The 16,110-nt window shown below is 41.9% G+C and overlaps 1 protein-coding gene and 1 long non-coding RNA gene across 2 annotated transcripts in view; one reads left to right on the top strand and one right to left on the bottom strand.

Annotated features, from left to right (window-relative positions):
• Positions 1 to 11,824, bottom strand: part of ZFYVE9 (zinc finger FYVE-type containing 9) — a 192,808-nt gene extending 180,984 nt beyond the window's left edge. The window contains exon 1 of the mRNA XM_060089797.1: positions 11,503 to 11,824. The gene's annotated coding sequence lies outside the window, so the exon portion shown is untranslated. The remainder of the gene's footprint in view (positions 1 to 11,502) is intronic.
• On the top strand, positions 11,108 to 15,500 carry LOC132483916 (uncharacterized). The gene is made up of 3 exons (XR_009531132.1): positions 11,108 to 11,175; positions 12,329 to 12,466; positions 14,585 to 15,500. It is a non-coding gene; the product is annotated as an uncharacterized LOC132483916 (long non-coding RNA).
• The last annotated feature ends 610 nt before the right edge of the window (positions 15,501 to 16,110 follow it).

Genomic DNA, 16,110 nt, shown 5'->3' with positions numbered 1-16,110 from the left:
ACCCAAGCAGAACCAAAGGGCACATGTAAGCTACGTAAGTAGGCAGTCAAGACTTTCCTGACACTTACCACAGTTGTGCCAGCACCCTTCCTCAGCTCACATCTATAGTTGTTTGGAGGATCCTATACATCCAAGTTAAGGAGGACATAAAAGCCAAAGTTTGGCTTATAAATAGGTCAGCTCAGTATGTGAATGTAAGCTGAAAAAAAACAACAGGTTCATTACAGCCACACTTAGGGGTGACCGTGACAGTGGAAAGGAAAAGTCTCCCTAAGATGGAGCTTCAAGTGATGTACTTTGTGTAGAAAGAAATGTGGCCTGAGATGAGAATATATACAGACTCACGAGCAATGGCAAATGGACTGAGTACCTGGTTAGGAGTCTTTAAGGAAAAAGACTGTACAATGGATGCAAGAAGATATGAGTGGAGGCAAATGAATGAACATACAGGTGTGAGCATAAAGTGTGAAAATCTTTTTCACGTGTTAATGCCCATCAGAAAGCATCCAATGCAGAAGAGACAATGAACAACCAAATAGACAAAATGACTCAGACAGCTGACATTAGCCACCCAGAACTGGCATGATGGGAACATGAACAAAGAAGCCACTGTAATAGAAATGAAGATGGAAGCAGAGAAGGAGGCAAGGATGCCCACTTACCAAGGCCCAATCAGGCTACTGCCAACTCTGAACATCCAACCAATGAGCGACACTGAGCCCCCAATACAGCACTATGCCTCAAGCTGACCAACTGGCTAGGGGATATGGGGATATACGTATACATAGAGCTGCTTTTCTTTGTTATACAGAAGAAACCAACACAACATTGTAAAGCAATTATACTCCAATAAAGATGTTTAAAAAAAAAAAGTTAAAGGTTCTAGGCACACTTTTACCAGGAGACATATCAAGGATCATACTGAACTATATAAATTACAGCTGCAGCCTAGGAATTTGGGACTCTGTATCCCACGACCAGGAGACAAGAAGTAGAATCACCACAATGAGGCTAATTAAACCTCATCCTCAGGTGAAGTAGGGCTGCTGTTACATAATGGGATCAAGGAGTACATCTGGAATTCAGATGATCCATTTGGGTACCACTTGATACTCCCCTGCCCAATTGTGACTGTGAACAGACAAATGCAACCACTCCAGCCTGAGAAAAGCATTGTTCTCAGACCCCTCAGAAATGAGGGCTGGGGTTTCCCTGGTGGCGCAATGGTTAAGAATCTGCCTGCCAATACAGGGGACATGGGTTCGAGCCCTGGTCCAGGAAGATCCCACATGCCATGGAGCAACTAAGCCCGGACACCACAATTACTGAGCCGGCACTCTAGAGCCTGCCTGACACAACTACTGAAGCCCGCTTGCCTAGAGACCGTGCTCCGCAGCAAGAGAAGTCACCACAATGAGAAGCCCGTCACCGCAGCAAAGAGTAGCCCCCGCTCACTGCAACTAGAGAAAACCCACATGCAGCAACAAAGACCCAACGCAGCCAAAAATAAAATTTTAAATAAAAAATGAGGGTTGGGTCATACCACTAGACAAACCACCAAGAACTTCAGAAATTACAGCTAATGGCAAGAATTCAGGCTGGATAGTGGAGGAGACAAAGAGAACCACTGTGACCTGGAGACCAGCTACAGAGATGGAGGCTGAAGCCTGTCTCACTATCCTACTTTTAACTTTCCCATTAGGAAGAGAGGTCCATGGAAATGGAGGAGCTGCTCTCAGAAAATGTTTAGAGACACAGATCCACACAGCATAAGAAAGGGACTGTGGCAATCACTTGGATCTCCCTTCAAAAAAGAACCTGCATTCAGGTGCAAGGAATACAGTTAGCTAGTAGCCTCCAGCTGCAGCATATAAGAATTCATCTCAGCTTTCCAGGGGAGTCCACACTCTCCTTGGGCAGCTCCTAGCCAGTGACTAAACACAGTGGATTTTCTAGAAGCTGGCCATTTCTTCCTAATGCAGGACTCCTCTAACACGCAGTTTTTGCTCTGGAGCTTCTTATTGGGTTGTCCAAGATTTTTTTTCCAGATCTGCATCACAGACTGAGGTTCTCCTTGGTCAGTTCAGCTTCCTCTCCCTTTCCCTTCACAGGTATTCTATTACCTACCCCCATAAAAATCCCTTGCACTAGTAACTCCATCTCAGTGCTTCCCAGGGGTACCTCCCTGGTGGCACAGTGGTTGAGAATCTGCCTGCCAATGCAGGGGAGCCAGGTTCAGAGCCCTGGTCCGGGAAGATCCCACATGGCGCGGAGCAACTAAGCCCGCACACCACAACTACTGAAGCCCGCGTGCCTAGAGCCCACGCTCTGCAACGAGAGACCACCGCAATAAGAAGCCCGTGCACTGCAACGAGGAGTGGCCCCCGCTCGCCGCAAGTAGAGAAAGCCCGCGCACAGCAACGAAGACCGAACACAGCCAAAAGAAAAATATCAATGCTTCCCAAAGGACCAAACCAAACACACTTTGTAATTAACTTTTTTTAAATTAATTTATTTATTTTTGCTGTGTTGGGTCTTCGTTTCTGTGTGAGGGCTTTCTCTAGTTGCGGCAAGCGGGGGCCACTCTTCATCGCGCTGCGCGGGCCTCTCACTATTGCGGCCTCTCTTGTTGCGGAGCACAGGCTCCAGACGCGCAGGCTCAGTAGTTGTGGCTCAGGGGCCTAGTTGCTCCGCGGCATGTGGGATCCTCCCAGACCAGGGCTCTAACCCGTGTCCCCTGCATTAGCAGGCAGATTCTCAACCACTGCCCCACCAGGGAAGCCCCTTGTAATTAACCCTTTGTACGGATCATCTCATTTAGTCCACTAAAGTACTACTGTTATTCTCCTTTTACAGATGAGGAAACTGAGGCACAGAGACGTTAATTAACTTGCCCAAGATCACAAGGCAAAAGCAGTGAAACTAAAATTTGAACCCAGGCAGTCTAACTCCAAAGTCTGAGCTTTTCATTACTATGTCAGGGAAGACAAGATATTATCTTGTCAGCTTCAGATATTAAAATGAGTACTCATTCTATAATTTTATAGAAGAAAACAACAAAAGGATAGATGTTAAAGAAAAGCAGATCTTTGGTTAAATACAAAAGAAATTTTCTAATAATCAGCAGTAACCAACAACAGAATGAAGTCCTTCAGGAAGTAATCAGGGCTGATCGCCAGAGGGTTCAAATAACCATGGATATTGTGAGGGTGAGGCTTTATAAAACAGATAAAAGTTGACCTAGATCAGTAAAAGCTGTACTACTATTATGTGGATAAAAAGGGTTCCACGGCCAATTAGTCTGGGTAATATACTGCTAAATAAAGTGAAACAAATTTCTTTACTTTTACTCCTCAGTTTTTAAAATACTAATGTGCAGTTACAAATCTCTATCTTGAGGGATCTAGTATGCTAAAAAAAAAAAAAACCCAAATTTATTGTATCTGACTAAAGAACACATCCTTGCTCCTGGTCGAGGATGATTTCTTTGCTAAGTCAAGATTCACTGATCCAAGGACTGCAGAAAAAGCTAACAAGGAAAAGTATGACAATTTTCTAGCTGGGTAACAATTTTCCAACCAGTCAAAACATCACCTGATTACCTACACGTCAATCTTAGCATCTCTAATACCTCCAGGGTGGGTAGGCTATATAAAAGTTTTGTCACTAAAATGCATTTTATTCTTTTTGAATGCAAAACATGCCCTCCTTTGCTTTCTCAACAAATTCTCTTAAGATCTACAACAATGGGTCCACATTTTAATTACTGAATTCCCACTTTATGAGCAATATGAAAGCTTTAATTATTTCAAGTGTGCTACTGGTGATCTGGTTATTTTCATATAACACAGCTCTATATGCATTTTTCACAAACATAAACACATCACAAGAAAGGGCAGAAGAAAGGGAATAACAGGTAGAGAGGGAAAAGGCCTCAGTCACAAAGTATTCATCCAGCTTATTTCCAGAGTTTTTGTGTTTTTATTCAGAAATATTTTCTCCTTATTCATTACAGGGAAAACTTTTATGTAAATTACAATCCCTTGGTCTTCATTCTCCCATCTTCCTCAGCCACTACCCACAGCCCACTGCCCCCCAATGCTGTTACTTCATTAATGACATTTACTCACCATTGCCTAGAGTTGTCCACATGCCATCTATCTTTTCATTGAGCTCTTCTTTAGAAATATTGAATAGAATATTAAACGTGGAAAGGGCCTTAACATCTAGCCCACCACTCATTTTCAGATCAGAAAAATGAGGTCCAGAGATCAGTCAGTATACTTATATAATAATCACAAAGCAGGCATTTATCTACTTCAAAAATAAGTATATGAAAGCAGAAATTCCCAAAATACATGCACATACACATCTTTTTTTATATGCAAATTGCTACATGCCAATAGCATACATCAAAGGCAAATCAGCTAAAGTTGTGCTCTTCTAATTTGAATACTTCCTAAAGCACTATGGAAAATCTTATAAGAAAACAAATACAGAACACATGGGGAAGTTCACATGATGAAAAAGAGTGTGGAGTTTGTAGTCAGAGTTATATGGTTTGAATCATGGATGTGGGCTTAGGAAAGTCAATAAAACTCTCCAAGCTTCAGTTCCTTCAGCTGTAGAACATCCATGATACCATGGGTATTATAGGATCATTTTAAGAATTATAAATAACAGACATGAAACACCTACCAGAAAGATAGCACACCGTTGACAAAACTTTTACATTACACAAATAAGCAATAAAAGGCAAAAGAAATCAAGGAAAATGTTGTAAACCTGGAATCTTGGGAGGACTGGATAATGGGGCACGCAGCTACATTTTATATTTTACTTCCCATTTTAGCCACACACATTTTATAAAATTCCCAGGCAAGCTACAGGTTTATTATAGGCATAATATGATACAATACTCATTGGCCAATGAATAGTAGACCCCATGGATTAGGTTGGAACCAGACCATGAAGAGCTGTGCCAGAATAAAGAATCTTAACCTTGTTTTTTAACCATTGAGCAGAAATTTCCAAGAGTGACCTCACAACAATCTCAAAAATAATTTACTTTAGCTACTAATTTTTTTAAACAACAAAAACAAAAAACTTTGGCAGCTATTACATCACCAGAATTACAAAGAGGTCTAGATGATGTATTCTGAAGTTTTAAATTTTTTCTCAAACTGGAAGTGTTTTACTTCAATTACTTTTTAGAGGTTGTTTCTCTCATTCAATTGAAAATGAAAAACGGAGACTAAAAATTACATAAACCTTGATGGAATATTTTCACAAAATTTTGATACTGCTCGTTCTTTATTTTAATAAACAGAATTCTGAGATAGGCTCTGTTGTGTTTTGAAATAATAATAATAACATATGATTTACTCTTTCTTCATTTTAATAAAACAAATTCTGGTAGATAAACTACCATGAGAGGTTAGAAGAGAACTGTTACAAACAGAAATGCTTACCTCTTCATTAATACCAGCAAAAAGACTCCAGAACTGCTGTTTTTTATAGCTTTATACAGAAATTACGGCATCCAAAGCAACTATAAGATTGTGTAACAAACCAGTTATACAATCTTGTATAACTTTCAGCCCACTCAGTTCAAAATCAGCATTAAAAGATCTAAAAGTGATCATAATCAAATGGGAAAACACTGTGGCTGATCCACTGTATGTAGAATGAAGGCCCCAAATGCACTCTGTTTACTCAAATAATGGTTCCCTGCAGAATTTCCTAACTAGTTTGAAAAAGCTTTAGAAACATTAGCAAGTCATTATTGCTGACTCTGAACTATGTCCTATAAAACCTCATAGAAAAGCTTTAATACTTTGAATGGAAACAAACAATAGGGGACTATACTACATATAAGAATAAAGAATTTTGGGACTTCCCTGGTGGCGCCATGGTTAAGAATCTGCCTGCTAATGCAGAGGACATGGGTTCAATCCCTGGTACGGGAAGATTCCACATGCCATGGAGCAACTAAGCCCGTGTGCCACAACTACTGAGCCTGCGCTCCAGAGCCCAAGGGCCACAACTACTGAAGCCCACATGCTGCAACTACTGAAGCCCGCACACCTAGAGCCCATGTCTTGCAACAAAGAGAAGCCACGGCAATGAGAAGCCCATGCCCTGCAACAAAGAGTAGCTCCTGCTCAAAGCAACTAGAGAAAGCCCGCACACAGCAACGAAGACCCAATGCAGCCAAAATAAAAAAGAATAAAGAATTTTTAACAAATTTCCATTTAATTTTTTTAATCTAAGGCATGAATTTACTACTTCTGTATTTTTAAAAATGCAACAGAACTACCATCATTGATATTAAGTCACATATCCTTGAGGATGTATTATCATAAACAACCAGAAAGTTGAAAAGGTGATAACTCACTACAGAATTATCAACTAAAGAAACTATTATAGTCAAAAGCTAGGGCCGCAAAAGCATTTTTAAGCTTAAATAAACAAATGTAAGAAATTTAAACTAAAAGATAATTTACAGAAAAAAATTTAGGATTTTTACAAAGAGTTCTGTAATATAAAATCCTGAACACCTCAACAGCCTCATCAACATGCATTAAGCCTCCCTTGCCCAATATGAATTCAATGCCTTTTTCTTGATTTCAGTGTGTCCAAAGAAATTTCCTCATCTTTACCGTATTTTATTAAAGGCTCTCAAAAAGTACTTCGTAAATACAAAACAGTATATACTGTTTTAATTTTTCTAATAGTTCAGTTCTGTGAATGGGCTATTTATAATAATTCAAAAGAAAAATTTTAACAGGAAATATTTTATAAATAACATTTAAATTATTTTATTAAATAAAACCTACGGAGTATTATAAAGTGGAAGACATTCTACTAACTACACAGTTAAAATACTAATACTGATACCTTGGTTTCTCCTTAATTTAGCAGTCTCTAATACTTACAAATTGATCATACTGATTTTATATTCTTGGTAGTAAACTCCATAAATAATGACCTTTCAAGCTCTTTCAAACAGAAGTAAACAAGAAGTATATTTTCCACTTCAAGGTTAACACTGATTTACCAGGACTCATGGGACTGAATTACATCTGTGACTTACACATTATAGCATTTAATCCTCGCAATAATCCTATAAGATGGGTATTATCAGCTTCGTTTTATAGGAGAATAAATTGAGGCTTAAAGGGGGTAAGAAACTTGTCCAGAGTTATACAGGTTATAAGAAAAGACTGGACCCCATATCTGACAGGTTATAAAAATCTAGTTCTAATCTACTGCAGTTTTGTAAGGAAAAGTTGATGTTTTGAAGATTCTTCAATTCTTAAATAATGTAAGTTTAATAAATTGATACTGCTTTTTGAAAACTAAGTATATGAACTATTTCTATTTGGTAACTGCAACTATGTATCTTTCACTGATTATTATATACTAAGAATGTTGTTCTATATAATGCAAGTTAGGTACACACAAGTAAAAACAAAGATCACGTAAAACTGAAAATGAATAATTGAAAAATGAATAAAAATCTGAAAATGTAACAAATATATTTTCACAGAGAACGGCTAATTTATTAGCTAGACACAGGGAAGAGCTAATTTATTTGCTAAAAATGAAATGGAAAATATGTGTAATAGTTAAGATCAAAACTGTTTTCTATCAAAAATTTCAAAAAATTCCAAAAGTAAACTCATTCTCTAAAAAATTAAAGCTACCAAGTTTTAAGTCACACAGAAATTCCAATGCCTGGTTTTTGTTTTTGTTTTCTCCAAAAGGAGGAATGGAATTGAGCATTTATTGAGCACCTTCTATGTGACAGACACTGAGTTAACTGCTTTTGATTACTTTTATCTCATGTAACCTGTTCTACTGCCCTGACTACTGAGGGGTACCATTACTCCAATAGCACATAAGTAGAAACTCAGGATCTAAATGTCACATTGCTATAAGAGTGCAGTAAGATTGCAGTAAGGATTCGTACTCACATCTGACTCCATATTCTGCACCACATCATGCAATTAACAACCACAAAACACACCACACACACCATCCCTTTAGCAACATGAGAATTTAAGTTAAAAATCCAAGCAGTTATCTTTTTTTTTTTTTTTTTTTTTTTTTCCTTTTGCGGTATGCGGGCCTCTCACTGTTGTGGCCTCCCCCGTCGCGGAGCACAGGCTCCGGACGCGCAGGCTCCGGACGCGCAGGCTCAGCGGCCATGGCTCACGGGCCCAGCCGCTCCGCGGCATATGGGATCCTCCCAGACCGGGGCACGAACCCGTATCCCCTGCATCGGCAGGCGGACTCTCAACCACTTGCGCCACCAGGGAGGCCCTATCTTTTTTTTTTTTTTTTTTTTTTTTTTTTTGCGGTACGCGAGCCTCTCACTGTTGTGGCCTCTCCCGCCGCGGAGCACAGGCTCCGGACGCGCAGGCTCAGCGGCCATGGCTCACGGGCCCAGCCGCTCCGCGGCATGTGGGATCTTCCCGGACCGGGGTTCTCGGCAGGTGGACTCTCAACCACTGCGGCACCAGGGAAGCCCCAAGCAGTTATCTTTTAAAGAAGCTTTGTGCCCTGCAACTAGTCTGCGGCCAGCACATAACAGGTGCCAAATAAAAGTTTACTGAATGGAATGTAACAGGAAGAAATGGGATCATCTCCACTCACACCGTCTTTCTCAAGGAGTTAACATAAAACTATTGCTCACCAGGCAACATATACAATTTTCTCCTTAAAGAATAAAACACTGAATCAGGAATTAGAAGAAAAAGGAATGACCATACATAAAAATTATTAATATTCTTAAAGTGCAAGCTACTGGATTAAACATAGAAGCCTTAAATAGAGATCCAGCATGTTCCACTCAATTACAACACTTATCTGACTCTGCCTTATAACAGTTCATTAGGACTTCCCTAGTGGCGCAGTGGTTAAGAATCTGCCTGCCAATGCAAGGGACCCGGGTTCGAGCCTTGGTCCGGGAAGATCCCACATGCCATGGAGCAATTAAGGCCGTGCACCACAACTACTGAGCCTGTGCTCTAGAGCCCGCGAGCCACAACTACTGAGCCTATGTGCTACAACTACTGAAGCCCGTGCGGCTACAGCCCGTGCTCCACAACAAGAGAAGTCATGACAATGAGAGGCCCGCGCACCACAACGAAGAGTAGCCCCCGCTCGCCACGACTAGAGAAAGGCCACGCACAGCAACAAAGACCTAACGCAGCCAAAAATAAATAAATAAAATAAATAAATTTATTTAAAAAAACAATTAAACATGTCCTGCTTCTACAATTAGCTAGCTGCTAGCACACACCTTAGTCATTTTTGTGTTTCTCAGAACACCAAGGACAGGACCTGGCACTTAATATTAACAGCTAAAATTTTATAAAGATCTTTCACCGATTACAAAGCTTTTTCAGATGTATTTACCCTAAAAGGCTTGCAAGATAAGTATGATAACTATCTGCAGTTTACAGACAGTGACATTGAAGTCCAAGATTAAGAGCCAAGGTAAGTGGTCAGGTATCCTTCTGTAACACCACAGCTACCAGAAAAGGCTCTCAATAAATGTTTGTTGGTTGAATCAGCTGTCCCTAGAAATATGATTTTTCTAAGATTACCACCATTATCTGTCACTATGAGAAATGACTGTATTGCTTAAGATTTATAGCCTTGCTAGAAAACAGATACTTTCACTCAGCTTGACAAGGTTAATTAACTAAACTTATTACCAGTGATTCTCAAACTTTAGTAGGACTAATAACTGGGGAGCTTGATAAAAGTGAAGCTCCTTGGGCCACCACCATCTCTAGAAATACTGATTCAAGTGGCCAGGAATTTGCATATTTTAATAAGCACTCTCAGCTGATTCTAATGTTTGTAGTCTTTAGGGACACACTAAGAACTGAATTAGATTTTTTTAAACCTAAATTCATCTACCTCCCCCAAATTTTTTAATGGAGCCAATTTTTTACAGTTATAAATATTTAAGCAAAAATCTTACAAAAACAATTCAAGGCTATGGCATCGAATAGGACAGGTCCCCAAAAAACGCTTAATACACAAAACCTCCCTAGACCTGGAGCTTCACATGCTGCACAGAAGGTAAATCAGGGGTCTTTTAGGTAGTTACCCATGTTATTCTGTTTTAATTGATGAATTCAACTATGACTGCAATGTATTTTGTAAAACATTTTTATAGGTCTTATACAAATGACTGGATGTTCAACAGTAAAATGGAACAGTTAACTTTGAACCTAATGCAGAGATAATAACTTAATCACCAACAATACAAGCCCATTTTAAAGTTTAAATGACCACCAAAATGTTCTGAGATTATGGGTGACTTTTCCCCCATTATTGAACATTTACTGAGGGTTGGCATAGTACCTCTCTGTACTTTCTGAACTTTCTACAATAAGCATATTTTTTTTCAGGATTATAAAAGTTTTATAAGTATTTATTAATCCCACAACCTTCACATACATAATGGGAAACAAGAATAACCTGAACCACATTTATCGTAAACTACAAACACCCAAATATCTGACTTATGGTACCAACTGTAATCACTAACTTTTTTAAAATTAATACCAGAACAAATCACTTAACTACTAAAATTTAGAATATGTCCTATTTCTATCAGGTATCTGTTATTAGCATGACTTTTTAAAATCCTCTTGTCATCTATCCTATGGATCTATTTAGGGAGACAATCTTGTAACGAGGACTGAGGCATTAAAATATTTACACTCTCTCATGGCGGGGCGGGGGACCAGACCTTTGGTGTTTTGTTTTGTTTTTTTAAGATATTTTTCTAATTGTATTTATCTAGGAAACTTAACATCGCAAAGCTGGGAGGGGGCTTTCTCCAAGGCAAACCACGCTTAGAAGCAAAATGTAACAGAAGAAGGCAAAGATGAGCTACCGGTAGGTGATGAAATTTCACCTCAAATAAGACGCAAACGGTTGTTTTCAGCCCAGTTAGGTGGGTGAATGACACTCCAGGAGTTCCTAGGGCTTTCAGGGCCCCGCACTTTCTGCTCTGTCTCTCTCTCCCTGCCCTCCCGCCCCTCCCCCCGGGACTCTGCGGGACTCAGCATGGGGCGCGGAAAAGCGCAGGCTGTTCGCAAACAGGCGTCCTCTGCCTGCCTCCGGGATGTACGTGCGGGGCCCAGGGTAAGAGGCTGCGCTCGGCCCGGCGCCGGGGCCAACCCGAAGGGTGCCAACTACCCTGCCAGTCCCCCGCTCCACACACCCGGCTGCCCCGCAGCCCAGGCCGGGGCGAGGGCTTCCCAGCGACGCGGGGCCTAGTCGCCCCCCACGCGCCTCCGGCCTCCCGGGGGACGCGAGAAAGAAGGGCTGAGGCCCCCCTAGCCGCGGGGTGGGGGAGGCGGCCGCAGCGGCAGGACGCCCCGTCCGCCCGGCCCGAGGGCTTGCCCAGGACCCTCCCGGGCGGCCGAAGGCCAGCGAGCACGGGACCGCGCCGCGCCGCGCCACACTCACCTCGAGCAGCGGCCGCCGCCGCCTCAGCATGGCCGTGGGGGTCGTCCCTGAGCAGACAGCCTCCTCCGGAGGGCACCGGCCCGGCCCCAGGCGCCGCCGCGAAGCCTCCCACTCCTGAAGGAGCTGTGGTTGCCGCTGCTGCTGAGGCCCAGCGCCCGCCGAGCCGCATCGGGCTCCCGGGCCGCCGCAGCCACGCGGATCCCGCAGGAGCGCCGCTGAGCCGGGCCGGGGGCGCAAGGCTGCGGCGGGACAACCGAGGTGCTGCAAGCGGGGATCCTCCGCGAAGCCTCCAGCGTCGCCGTGGCCGCTCCTGCCGCCGGCGCCGCTGGGCCACAGCGCCCCCTGGACCCCACGCCCGGCTACGGCGCGGGGACTGCGGCGGCCGCCCGGGCACGAGCTGCAGGGAACGCGAGGGAGCGCGGCCTGCCGTTGGCGGGGCCCCGTGTTCCCTGCGCAGCCCTCGGGCCCCCAGCCCGCCCCCGACGACGCCTCCCGGGAGCCGGAAGCCCCTCGGTCCCCACCGACCTTGGTGGGTCCCCTCCCCTCTCCCCAGTCCTCAGGCCCTGAGAACCTTTGCACCTTTTCTTTCTCTCCAGAAGGTACGTTAACGTTCCCGTCACTCGGACCTTCACCCGAGAGCAGGAGTGTGAGGGAATCTCCTCGTTTTCATCTCTCATGATTCAAGGGGGATCCCTCCTAATCCCTTCAGTGTGTCTGGATGCAAGAAGAGTGACCCAGAACCAACCTTCCCCCCCTCCCCCAATCCTCTCCCGAAACAGTTGAAGGAATTGTCTTTGACCTTAATTTTTTTTGGATCTTGTGGCAGAGCATTTGAGGAATTTATCCTACGGATACCAAACCCTTAACCCCCAACCTCCCCCAAAATAGAAAAATAATAATAACATGCTGAGGAAGAGAAGACAATAGCCAACGAGTTGTCCTGAAATTCATAAATAACTTAAAGGTAAGAGAAGAACAACCATCTCTTCGAACTAACCCACTCCCCCACCCCCATCTCTACTCTTCCACCCCCAACCCCTGCCAAATCCCTCGTAAGGCTCTGAAGGAAGGAAATCGTTATATAGCTGGGGCTGTGGAATCCTTCTGTTTACAGATACCCCATATTCCATCCCACTCAAACTCTAGGCTGCAAAATCAGAAGCAAAAACAAAAGAAACAAGACTGTCAGAGGGAAAATAGGGAAAGAGAGTAACTCTTCAAATCCTGTGGTCCCATACTTTTACAAATAGTATACGTTATTTTATCACAAAGTGGTATAGTAGAATGAGCAGGGACTTTGGTGGCAGACAGATCCTGATACAACCAATTCCAGCTCTGTGGTGTGTAACTTTATGACCCTGGGCAAGTTATATAATATTTCGGAACCTTGGTTTTCTGATGCCTACCTTACTGGTTGTTAAGATAATTTATGTAAAGGAACTGGCCCATGGAAGGTACTCAATAAATGTTAGTTCCTATTATCGTTGGTTCCAAAACACTCTCTCAGTCTTTCTTAGATTCAAGGTTGTTCTCATCTTTTTCTTTCTCTCGCAATCTGTGTGTGTGTGTGTGTGTGTGTGTGTGTGTGTGTGTGTGTGTGTGTGTTCGTTCCTATCGAAAGATGGGTGCATCATTTGTCATTATTCTTGGTCTGGGTAAAATCTCCCTAAATTTCACTAATGGATTTATGTAACATCCCTCCACTGAAGAATAATACAGCCTAGTATACTGGATCCTATGACATTCTGTTGCATGGCAGATATCAGGATAGAACCAGTATACTTTTCTGTATAAAAAAGAATTATAAGGCAATTTCACCTTACCTTAGGTTATGTCCTAATAATAATAAATCTTAATGAGAAAGTTATATAAGGTCTCTGGGAATTTTCAAATAATAATTGAGCAGCCACCTTAGAGAAAATATAACCTAACAGCTCGCTTCCAATCAATGAAAGCTGTTCCTGTGTGTACCTTCACCACCTACTTCTGAGTCACATCGCAAAAAAGTCACTATCCCCTTTTTATAACGAGAAACTGGGGCTCAGAAGGAAACTGTGACTCATCCTCACAACAGCGCTGTGAATTAAGTAGTATACTACCACCATTCTACATGTGAAATGCATCCAACGTAAGGAAAAGCTGGAAGTAGACCCTGAGATTCCTTCAGTCTCCCATCTGATGCCCTAACAGTCCTTTCTTCAGTATTCAGAAAATACTATAAGACTAAGTTACTGTTGCTAAAAAAATTTCAATCTAGAGAAATGGGCCCTTTAGTTGAGATTAATATGGCAACCTAACATTAGCACTGTGCTTTCCAAGCCTAGTTCACTATCACCATAGGAAATCTGCATTTGTTTATGAATAATCATGCTACCCAGGGTGTAGCTACTACGTGAAGATGATTCATTTGTTTCCAGGACCAGTTTCCTCTTGCTTCCCGCTTTCCCTCCTTCTATTCAAATTATGTTGCTCAAAGAGGCTGCCTTTATCATCACAACCACTTCCCTGATTATAGTAGTCCACTTTAAATCTTTTCATCCACGATTTTATTCTGTTGTTTTGACTCTTCCTACCCAATCTGCTCCCTGAGATGTCTTTCATCTGTTCTCTTCTCCCCTACTGTAAATCTCTTTCATTTTAATCTACCTTGACCTGCTGTCAATTGACTTGGTTACGCTACCCTCAGTTTTGCATTGATTTCCACTTCTATTCAGTGACTCTAAAATATCTCCTTATTCCCAACCTGGTAAACCTACTTTTGCTTTTATACCATATACGTACTATAGAAAGCCAGTATTCTAAGAATGGTTTCTTCAAATGACTTTAAAGTGTAGCACCCCAAACAAAATTTTCTTTGCTCCTTAAAATTTGTTCTTTAAAATTCAGGCCTTTTATTTGTCAATTATAGCTGGGAAAAAAATATTCAGACCAAAATGATACTCATTTTCTGGCTTGGTGAATGGCATAGGAATCATCCTTAACTCTTGTGTCTCTGTCCTGGACAACTGGTCACTAAACCTGATAAATTCTACTTCTTGCTTTTATTGAATTTCTTTCCTTCTCTCCAACTCCACTTCTATAGATGCACTGAATGAAAAGAAAGAAGGGGGGCTTCCCTAGTGGCGCAGTGTTTGGGAGTCTGCCTGCCGATGCAGGGGACATGGGTTCGTGCCTCGGTCTGGGAAGATCCCACGTTCTGCAGAGCGGCTAGGCCCATGAGCCATGGCCGCTGAGCCTGCACGTCCGGAGCCTGGGCTCCGCAACGGGAGAGGCCACAACAGTGAGAGGCCCGCATACCACAAAAAAAAAAAAAAAGGAGTATATACTGTATAAAAGTTGGTTTAAAAGAAAGCGCAAAACCTCTTCCATGCTCCCAAATAATCCTTGTGCTTCCCAATTTATAAGTACTCAATACTACACTGTCAGTATGTGTTTGCTTGTATGTCTCCCCTATCAGATTGTAAATGTTTGATTCATCTCTGTGTGCCCACAACCAGTCTCAGCAAAGAGTACACCTCAGGGGATGTTAAGCTGAACAAAGCTGTGGCTTAGTGTGATGTGCATCAGGCTAGTCCATCCCACCCACTCAGTTACTTTTTAGGCCTTACCTGTTAACTTCCAGGGTCCACCAAAGAGTAAGATGCCCCTTCAACAGGCGGTTGCCCTGCAGCCCAGAATTGACCCCAGCCTGCCGCTGCCAGCTATGGTCTCCCCCACCCCTCTGACTAATCATAGCCAGGAATCAAACCCAAAATTCACAGTTACCTGTTACCAAACAGGAGAGCCCTAGAGCAAGCCAGAAGTCAGTAAAGCAACACAAACTTAGAAAGGAAATTGGGGATGTTTGGGAGTTTGTTAGGTCACTTGAGTCATTTCAAAAGGAACAAAACAATTCACATTTTAGGAATGAAGCATAAGGAAGTAATCAAATATATGAAGAAAGATATGTGCAAAAAGATGTTTATTATATATTTTACTATAGATTTATAACATAAAAATGTAAGGAAAGCCTTAAATGAATTACAGCACCTCCACACAAAGAAATATTGTACATCTATTAATTGCATTTTAAAGAATTTTAAAAGACATTGAATACTGCTCATGATTCAATATCAAATTGTGTTAAGTAAAAAAGATCATTGTATGATCCCAATTATGTTTTTATATATTTGTAAAATATATAAATATATTTATAAGGAAATAGTACAAAATGTTATATGTTTGTGGGGTTTTTTTAACTTTTTAAAAAAATAATTTCATATTTAAAGAAAAGTTGCAAAAATACTACAAAAAAATCCCATATATCTTTCACCCGTATCTAACCACATTTGCTTTATTCTCTCTCTTTCTTGTGTGCACACGTGCTCTCATTCTCACTCTTTCTTCTGTCTCTACAGAGAGGTAGATATAAATATAGATATTTAAAGAAACTACTGTAATTATTTTCTGATCCATTTATCCCTAAATATTTTTCAGTATATTTCCTCAAAATAGTACAAATACCGGGACTTCCTTGGCGGTCCAATGGTTAAGACTCTGCACCCCCAATGCAGGTCGCACAGCCCGATCCCTGGTTGGGGAGCTAAGATCCCAAATGCCCCACGGTGG

Source organism: Mesoplodon densirostris, chromosome 2 (genome assembly GCF_025265405.1).
Source record: "Mesoplodon densirostris isolate mMesDen1 chromosome 2, mMesDen1 primary haplotype, whole genome shotgun sequence".
Classification (NCBI taxonomy): domain Eukaryota; kingdom Metazoa; phylum Chordata; class Mammalia; order Artiodactyla; family Ziphiidae; genus Mesoplodon; species Mesoplodon densirostris.
This window is presented reverse-complemented; position numbering and strand designations above follow the sequence as displayed.